Below are 8,691 nucleotides of genomic sequence, written 5' to 3'. Positions count from 1 at the left end.
AGGCCCTCATGACGGTGGAGTCTTTCATCATCTTTCATGCGGACAGGGTGTCCCTCTGATCCAATCCCTCCTTCATGCCCAAGGTAGTATTCAGTCTGGCCCGTAGTCAGGCCATTCATTTGCCAGCCATCTTTCCTAATCCACAGAACAAAGGGGAACGGATACTGCACTCCTTAGATGTGCACAGACAACTTAGATTCTAATCAACCAGAGCTGCATCTACCTCTACAGCCTTTCTCAGAGGCGTCCCTACCAGGAACATCCTAGAAGCTGCTACCTGGAGTTCTGTACATACTTTCACCAAACCATAACCATCAGCCATTTTTCCCTAAATCCAGAGCTGGTTTTGCCACTGCAGTCTTGCAGGGCCTTGTAGCTGGTCCTAATGCTAGCTAAATTCCTCCTCCCATCCTTAGCTTTGGGAATCTACCCAAATGTGATGGCTGCAGCAGTGAAACATGAAGAACATAGTACAGTTGTGTACACTTACCATAAATTTAGATGTTCGAGTGTATTCACTGTTGCAGTCCTGGTTACCCTCCCTCCAGCCCCTTTACTTCTTTTGACTATACCTCTACTCTCCTTTACTATGCGCAAAAGCTTTTTAGTGTATTTGCTTTTTTGCTGGATGTGTAACCTTGTATATTTATAGATTTTAATCGCTTCTCATTAGGGGGGTACCTGACATCTGGAGCAAGAAAAACTGATGTAATGGTGTCGGCTGCATGTTTTATACCCCTGACAACCTGACGTCACGGGAGAAGGGACAGCAACTGAAGCAGGACCCAAGACTTTAATCAGGCCGACTGAGGGCTACTACAAGCAGATAACCCAAATGTGCAACAGTGAATACACTCGAACATCTACATTTGTGGTAAGTGGACACAACTGTACTATTTTCAACGTTTTGATAAATTGGGGATCCCAGATATAGACCTGTTTGCCTTCCCCCAGAACTACCAATTGGACAAATTCTGTACAATGACTCCCTACAAACAAGCTTGGAAAGTGGATGGCTCTGTCCTTCAGCTGGAAAAATCTATCAGTTTATGCCTTTCCTCCTCTGCCTCTCCTCTCCAAAGTACTACTGAATGTCAAAGAGGACAAACCAAGGACGATACTGATTTCACCAGACTGGCCATGCCAATACTGGTACCCCCTCTTGCGCACTTTGTCACTGCTGGCTCCGTGGCACCTGCCTCAGACCCCCCTACCCTGCTGTCACAGCAGGCGAGCCAGATTCTGCACCCTCAGCTTCAAAGCCTGGCTAATTTCCTAATCTCTCCATTACCATCCCTCAGTAAACAAGTGTTGGATGTCATTTTGGAGACAAGGAGGCGTAGTACTAGAAAATCTTATGCTGAAAAATGGAAAAGATTCTGTGCCTGGAACCATACTCATGAGATGGGCACAGCAGCACCCAATTTACCTCAGATTCTTCAATACTTAACTGAGGTGCTTCACAAGGGCCTTTCTTTTTCCTTCATCAAAATTCACGCTTCAGCCATTTCAGCTCATTACAACACACTACCGCCCCTCTTCTCTCATCCACTGCTCAAACAGTTCCTCAGAGGGACCAAAAACTTAGATCACCCAGGAGAGTCCCAACTCCAGCCTGGGACCTTAACTTTGTATTGGAAAAACTCACTCTTCCCCCTTTTGAGCCAGCTGCAAGTGCAGAGTTAAAATTTCTTTCTTGGAAAACAGCCTTCCTTTTAGCAATTACTTCAGCAAGAAGGATATCTGAACTACAGGCCCTTATGGCAGTGGAGCCTTTCATTATCTTTCATGGTGACTGGGTGTCCTTCAGGACCAATCCCTCCTTCATGCCCAAGGTGGTATCCAGTGTGGCTCTTAATCAGTCCATTCATTTGCCAACCTTCTATTCTAATCCACAGAACAAAAGGGAAAGGATACTGCACTCATCTGATGTGCACAGACAACTTAGATTTTACTTGGACAGTACTAAACCTCAAAGGAAATCTGAACAACTGCTGGTGGCATTTGCTGCATAGGCAGAGGGGAAGGCTATTTCAAAGCAAACAATTTCTAAATGGATAAGCCATTGCATTCATTTCTGCTATAAGCACCAGGGAAAACCTATCCCACAGGGGATTAGACCCCCATTCAACCAGGGCTGCATCTACATCTACAGCCTTTACCAGAGGCATACCTACCAGGGACATTTTAGAAGCTGCTACCTGGAGTTCTGTAAATACTTGCACCAATCATTACCATTTACCAATTTTCTCTAAGTCCAGAGCTGGCTTTGGCACTGCAGTCTTGCAGGGCCTTCTAGCTGGTCCTAATGCTATCTAAATGCCTCCTCCCATCTTTAGCTTTGGGAATCTACCCAAATGTGATGACTGCAACAGTGAAACACGAAGAACGTAGTACATTTGTGTACACTTACCATAAATGTAGATGATGTTAAGTTGTCAATCTCGCCTTCATTCTTGCTTGATGGGTTCGGAGCCGATCCTCGGCTCCGACTCGGCACTTGCTTTAGCTCGAGAACTCCTTTTACCAGCTCGAGGCAGCCCCATATCCCATGATGCAAGGCAGTAAGTACCCAGATCTCGTTTGCCGCTTGGGAGGTCTTCTCTTTACCAGCTCCTGGTAAGTAGTTCACATTTGTGATATTTCAAGCCCCTTTTAGTTTAAAACTAATTTTGTGATAGTTTAAATTTAATTCTACCCTTTTTCTGACAGAAATCCCTGTCTCTTTTAATTTTTTGTTAGTCAATTTTCCCTATCCCATCCCCCCCCCTGTTAGGGTGTGTGTGTTGGTGTTTTTATAAAATACCTCTTGGTATTTTGTTTAATTTAATTTTGACTGGTGTGTCTGTGTGTGTTGTGTTTAGGCACCATGTCTAAGGAGAGGGTTTCAGGTTTTAAGAAGTGTGACTCGTGCTGTCAGAAGATGTCTCTGACAGACGGTCACACTTCTTGCCTGTATTGTTTGGGCCCTCTTCACCTGCAGGACTCCTGTGCTATTTGTCACTCCTTCAGCCAGAGAGTCCTGCAGGAGACGCAACAAGTTGATTCTCAGGGTCTTCTTAAGCCGGAGGGCTCTCCGGCTAAGTCGGCTCCACAAAATCAACTAAAACTGCCAAGGCCCAGGCTTCTGTTTCTAAGCCTGCGGCCTCGGCCCGACTCGTATTGAGTCGAGATTGGCCCGCTGGAGCCGATTCTGATCCACAAAGCTCGGGCGCTGATGGCTATCGGTGCCGAATCTGTTTTGACCACTTCGATGTCGGCTTCGATCGGCTCCGGCACCCATGTGGCGCATCGGTGTCGGCCCGATCGGCTCCGACACCGTTACTTTGGTGGCTGTATCGGCTCCGCTGGAGCCGATACATCGAGACGCTCTGTCGGCTTCGAGTCGGTGCCGACAGGATCAGTAGTATCGGCTCGATGGCCCATTCCAGGAAGAGGTCGAGGTCTCCTTCCTTGGAGCCGATACTTTCGGCCCGCCTCTTCTATCGGAACGGAGCCATCGGAGCCGATCTTCAAGGTCATCCAGGTTGTCAGATCATGACCTAGAGAGAGTGGTCAGTAGATTACTCAAGTCACAGGTACTGGCCCAAATGCTACACAGTCCGTCTCAGCAGACGACTGTTGGTCCACACCCCGTTACAGTTCCTCCTTCAACTCTACCCCAGAGCTTGGAGTTGGAGTCTTCGGCATGGTTACTGCTACGGCTGGAGGACGGATACCCCTTCTGTTCCTTCAGCCCTACTCTTATCTCCTCTACCTTAGAGGGATTCGGTGGGCGGGCGTCCATGGTCTCCTCCGGGGGTGTGAGTGGCATCGTACCCTTCTTCGCGCCCGCTCTTCCCCTTGGAGCCTCGGCCTTGGTGAGCTCGGCTCCGACATCTGCCTCGCAGACTTCCCTTTCGGTGGTTCCTGGAGTTCCTAGCTCTTCGGAGCGGGTTCTCTCGGACCTGCCTGGGAGGGGAGCATTCGAGGTGATGAAGAGTGTACTGGCCACTGGTATCAGTCAGCAGTCTGTTCCCGTAGCTCCTCCCTCTATGGTACCTGTTGACATCTCTGCCACTTCTCTTGCTACAGGACCCAGAGATCCTCCGCCTCAGGTTTCCCCATTGGGAATTTCCCGCTCTTCCGAGGATTCTCCTGATGTTTCGGGAGATCCTCCTAGGAAGAGGACTTGTAAGAGGAAGCATGTAGACTCCCGAGTCTGTCACTGGATACTGACTTTGATGAGTCAGAGGGATCCCTAGATCCCCTCTGAGGATGTCTCCTTTTCAGACATCCTAGAACTTCTCAAACAGAGGGAAACTGGCCCACCAACAATCCCTCTGAGGATGAGTCAGTATACCTAGAGGCGTTTGGATCTCGCCCTCCACCTCCTGGGTGTCTCCGCCTTCGACCCCTTATGCAGGTTATTGCACGAAAGGCGTGGACAGCTCCTGACTCTGTAGAGCCAGTCCCTAGGAGGCCTTCTAAATTTATCACTGCCCCTAGTGACAAACAATTCCTAACCAAGGGTGTCCCCGCTGATGCCATGGTGGTGGCTGCGGCCACCAAAAGGAACTTGCAGATCCTTCCGTGCCCCATCCTCCTAATAAGGACTCTAGGACCATGGATAGGTACGCAAGCGGATGTTTTCCTCAGCGACCTTTGCTATGCGTTCGCTGAATTATCTTTGTCATTTCACCAGACTCCAGAGAGATATCCTGAAGGAGCTGGGAGAAGTAGTTCAGGATCCTACAGCTGCAGGGGCTCAAGAAAGATTGCTTCGCAGCTAGGAACCCTCAATTCCATTGCTAACTCCTCCATGCGGCTAATATCTTATGCTGCGGATGGAGAGTAGAGCCGCAGGCACAGGTGTGGCTCTTAGACGCCAAGCCTGGATGCGGCTATGTGATTTTATGGATCCCTTTAAGGCGCCTTCACAAATTCTCCCTTTGACGGGTCAGCTTTGTTTGGCCCTCAGGTGAAGGAGACCTTGACCAGGTGTGAGCAGGACGGCAAGACTCTTTCTGCTGTTGGAGTCCGTTTTCCACCCCTTCTAGGCCTTATCCCAAAGGACAGAAGGGTGGGAAGATGTGGTTCCAGAAATCCCAAGGAGTCACGCCGATTCACGTGGTCAGTTTACCCCTAGAGGCAGAGGGGTAACAACAACAGACGCCGCTCTAGAGGCAGAGGGGTCCAAGAACCAGGGAAACAGGGAGCCTCTCTGATAAGCCCTTTCAGCATCCCTGAGGTGTTGCCCGCTGTCCCTCCTTGGAGGCAGTCGGGAAGATTATCACTGTACCCAGAAGCCTGGCATTCCCTCACTCAAGACAGATGGGTACAGTCGATCATATCCAAGGGTTACATAATTCCTTTCGAGGAAAGTCCCTTCCAGATGTACCACCCGGTCTAAGGGACATTGCAGAGTTAGAAATCGCAAAACTTCTGCAAAAAAGAGCCATTCAGCCAGTTACAATAGACCATTCAGAGCCCGGAATCTACTCAAGGTTCTTTTTGGTCCCCAAAAAGACGGGAGACTGGAGACCAATATTGGATCTCAGCAGACTCAACAAGTCTGTCAGGAAGACAAGATTCCGAATGGTCACTCTTCAGTCAATTCTGCCCTTCTTACAGAAGGACAACTGGATGTGCTCAATAGATCTTCAGGATGCGTACTATCACATCAAAATTCACAGACGCTCCAGGAGGTTTCTCCGCTTTCGGTTGGGGTCCAGTCATTTCCAGTTCAGAGCCCTGCCCTTTGGTCTCACTACAGCCCCCAGAGTGTTCACCAAATGCATGGCAGTGGTCACGGCTCACCTGAGACGTCAAGGATTCCAGGTGTTTCCGTATCTCGACGACTGGCTCCTGTCAACCACCACCAGGCATCAGCTTATACAAGCCAGGGATTACACAATAGACCTTTGTTCTCATTTGGGTATCTCAGTCAACTTCGAAAAGTCATCCTTATCGCCCTGCCAGTCTATTACCTTCATAGGCGCAAACTTAAACACTGTTCGGATGTCAGCTACCCTTACAGAACAAAGAGTTTCAGACATTCAGACTCATGTCAGGATCATTCTGGCCATCAAGAAAGTACAGGCCAGAATGGTTCTAAAGGTATTAGGTCTCATGGCTGCGGCCATTACTCTTCTTCCCCTGGCTCGATTCTACATGCGCCTCCTTCAGTGGATGCTGTTCACGCAGTGGTCATACCAGCAACTTCCCAATGCGCCACCAGATTCTGGTGACACAAACATGCAAAGAACATCTTGCTTGGTGGATCACATCGTCTCAGGTTCACCAAGGCAGGTGCTTTGTACCTCCGTCCCCGATAGCCACTGTCACCACGGATGCCTCCCTGATCGGGTGGGGGTCATTATCAGGGCAGGATGGTTCATGGGACGTGGCAACCGCTCGAGTACCATCTGCACATAAATGTCCTGGAGATGAGAGCAGTGCTTTTAACGTTGCAAGCCCTCAACGACTTTCTTCCCGTAGGGACAATTGCAGTCCACACAGACAACATGTCTGTAGTTTGGTATATCAACAAACAGGGCGGAACCAAGTCCTACCCCTTGTGTCGAGAAGCCAGACTTTGGCAATGGGCGATCTCCTCTCATCGGTTTCTGGTAGCAACGCATATCCCTGGGAAAACCAACATTATAGCGGACAGATTGAGCAGAGCTATTCTCATGCCTCACGAGTGGTCTCTCAAGCAATCCATAGCGGAAGAGATTTTTCTGGAATGGGGTCGCCCATGTTGCGATCTTTTGCTACTCCCCAAAACAGCAAATGTCCAGACTTCTTCAGCCTCTTCCTCTATCAGGCCATCCCCCAGAGACGCTCTGACCCAGGATTGGCCCCAGGGACTTCTTTATGCCTTCCTCCATTTCCTCTGATCCCTCAGGTGATCCAGAAAGCTACCGCTTTGAGTGCCAAATTGATTCTCATTGCCCCTTACTGGCCTCGACAAGTTTGGTTCCCGTTCCTCCATCATCACCTTTTGGTGCAGCCGTGGCATCTGGACCCAGTGCCAGATCTACTGATTCACCAATCCGGTCAGCTGCACCGGTCAATCCCTTCTCTCAACCTCACAGCATGGTTGCTCCACTTCCTTCCTTAGCCAGGCTTCCTTTGATCTCTAACCCAGTTAGAGATATCATAGTAGCTTCACTAAAATCCTCTACCAGGAGGATTTACACAAGCAAATGGAACGTTTCTCTTATTGGGCTAAGGCCCAAAATATTGATCCTTTTACTGCCCCTGTTCAGGCAGTTCTGGACTTTATAGCAGAGATCTTTCATGCAGGCTCCTCTTCTTCCACAGTCAGAGTTCAGTTGGCTGCTATTTCTAATTTTCATGTCGTGTTAGCAGATCATAATATTATGTCCCATAGGCTCTGCAGGGCCTTTTGAAAGGAATTTTCCTACTAAAGCCTCCAATCAGGAATCCTCCTCCTCAGTGGGATCTAAATTTAGTGCTGACATCCTTGATTCTTCCCCTTCGAGCCAGCTGTTTCTTGTTCCCTAAAATATCTTTCTTGGAAAACGTTATTCCTAGTGGCTATTACATCTGCCAGGAGGGTGTCTGAAGTTCATGCTCTTCGGTTCGACCCCTATTTGATTTTTCACAAAGACAGAGTATCTTTGAGAACTAATCCATCCTTTTTACCTAAGGTCGCTTCAAAAACAATCTGAATCAATCCATTGATCTCCTGTATTTTTCCTAACTATTCAGATAGAGCTGAACAAAAGCTACATTATCTTGACGTCCATCGTCATCTTTGATATTATTTGGACAGTACTTAAATATTTAGTAAATCTGATGAACTTTTTGTTTCCAATGCGGATATTAAAAAGCGCCTTCCTGTTTCTAAAGTGACTTTGTCCAGATGGCTTTCTTCGGTCATCACTGAAATTTATAGGATCAGGGGAAAACAGCTGTGCTCAAAACCTAAAGCACATTCAACTAGGAGTTTAGCTACATCTACAGCCTTTCAAGCTAGACTGCCTTTGGACACTATTTGTGCAGCGCCACTTGGGCCACTCCTCACACTTTTGTTTCCCATTACAAATTGGACTTGGCCTCCAGGGACAGAGCCAGTTTTGGCTCTACAGTCCTCAAGAGTTTGTTCCATTGAGCCACCCAGGATAGAGGTGCTAGGACGCGTCCCATCAAGCAAGAATGAAGGCGAGATTGACAACTTAACATTAAGAAGTTATGTACCTACCATAACGTTCCATGTTAGTTGTCTTCTCGCCTTCTTTCTTGCACCTCCCTCCTTCCCCCTGGCCTGGACAGACCTTGTATAAGAAACTATTATGCTAAAGACCATTCAGACCTGGTCCTTTTTCCATCTGTAAGTTTCTTCCTCCTTTGGGAAGTATTTTATGCTTGGTGTTATTGCCCTTTGTCAACAAACGAGATCTGGGTACTTACTGCCTTGCATCATGGGATATGGGGCTGCCTCGAGCTGGTAAAAGGAGTTCTCGAGCTAAAGCAAGTGCCGAGTCAGAGCCGAGGATCGGCTCCGAACCCATCAAGCAAGAAAGAAGGCGAGAGAAGACAACTAACATGGAACGTTATGGTAGGTACATAACTTCTTATTCGCGTGTATTCACTGTTGCAGTCCTGTTTACCCTCCCTCCAGTCCCCTGACTTCTTTTGGCTATACCTTTACTCCTTTACTATGCTTAAAATCTTTTTTGA

This window comes from Protopterus annectens, chromosome 1.part1 (genome assembly GCF_019279795.1).
Source record: "Protopterus annectens isolate FY-2018-M chromosome 1.part1, PAN1.0, whole genome shotgun sequence".
Taxonomy (NCBI): domain Eukaryota; kingdom Metazoa; phylum Chordata; order Ceratodontiformes; family Protopteridae; genus Protopterus; species Protopterus annectens.
This window is presented reverse-complemented; position numbering follows the sequence as displayed.